Raw genomic sequence first — 994 nt, 5'->3', positions numbered from 1 at the left:
AGAGAGAGAGAGAGAGAGAGAGAGAGAGAGAGAGAATGTTGGCAGAAGTTTGGTTAGACCTAAGAACAAGCACTGCCCATCTAGTGACTGTCAACCTCAGAAGAAATCTCACCCTGTGTTGTTGCTTAAAATTCCCTAGGTTTGTGGGGTAGGGGGGCAATCACACCTAGAAACTGAACCCCAGTGGTTCTCATGGCCTTCCCTGGCTCCCATCTAATACCAGTGGACAGAAAAGCCTGCACAGATGTTAAAGCAGAGCTGCTTCCTGGAGAGAATAGAACAGCCTTCTTGATTCCCTGAGGTCACACAGCAAAGTAGGAGACACAAAGGCTTTGTTCAATTTATTTGATGAGGTCACAGGAAGTCCTCAGCTGAAGGAGTGTACAGCCTCCTTCATTCTTTCCAAGTAGTCTTAAGATGCCCACCCAAGCCCGGCCTAGCAAGACATAGGATTTCCCCAGAAGATCTTGGCCTGAGAGTACCTAGAAAGGTCAGTTCTCCCTCAGCCTGCAGCATCCAGGACAGGGTGGGGATCTTGCCCAGGGCAGATGGACCAGAAGGCCTGAGAAAAGGAGCAGAAGCAGCCTTGCAAAACCAGATAAAAAAGGTTGAAGGGAGGCCAGAGAGCAAGATGTAAAGGCAGGGAAGGAGTGAGGCACTGCTCCCAGACCTCTGCACCCTTCTACCTGTCTCCTCTGCCAAAGCTGCTATCCTGCAGGAAGAAGAGTCAAGGCTAGAATTTCTGCTCAGCTGAGCTACAGGACCCACAGTCTATCTGCAGAGGCCAAGATCAGGAGAGATGATATGGATTGGGGATGCAGTTGGACAGAGAACTATCTGTGTGGATAGATACCAACCCAGATGCTTTGGAACACAGAATAGCCTGGAGATCTCCACAGGGCATCCTTTTCCTAGACAGGAATTTCCCCAGAAGCCTTGTGTGGTCCTCAGACATTCAGGACATGATGTTTTTTTTTTTTTTTTTTTTTTTTTT

The 994-nt window shown here is 48.5% G+C and overlaps 1 protein-coding gene across 1 annotated transcript in view; it reads right to left on the bottom strand.

Annotated features, from left to right (window-relative positions):
* Nucleotides 1-994, bottom strand: part of Bgn (biglycan) — a 12,100-nt gene that overhangs the window by 6,129 nt on the left and 4,977 nt on the right. The gene's annotated exons all lie outside the window — the stretch shown is intronic.

Source organism: Mastomys coucha, chromosome X (genome assembly GCF_008632895.1).
Source record: "Mastomys coucha isolate ucsf_1 chromosome X, UCSF_Mcou_1, whole genome shotgun sequence".
In the NCBI taxonomy this organism is placed as follows: domain Eukaryota; kingdom Metazoa; phylum Chordata; class Mammalia; order Rodentia; family Muridae; genus Mastomys; species Mastomys coucha.
The sequence above is the reverse complement of the archived record's forward strand: the minus strand, read 5'-3'. Positions and strand labels throughout refer to the sequence as shown.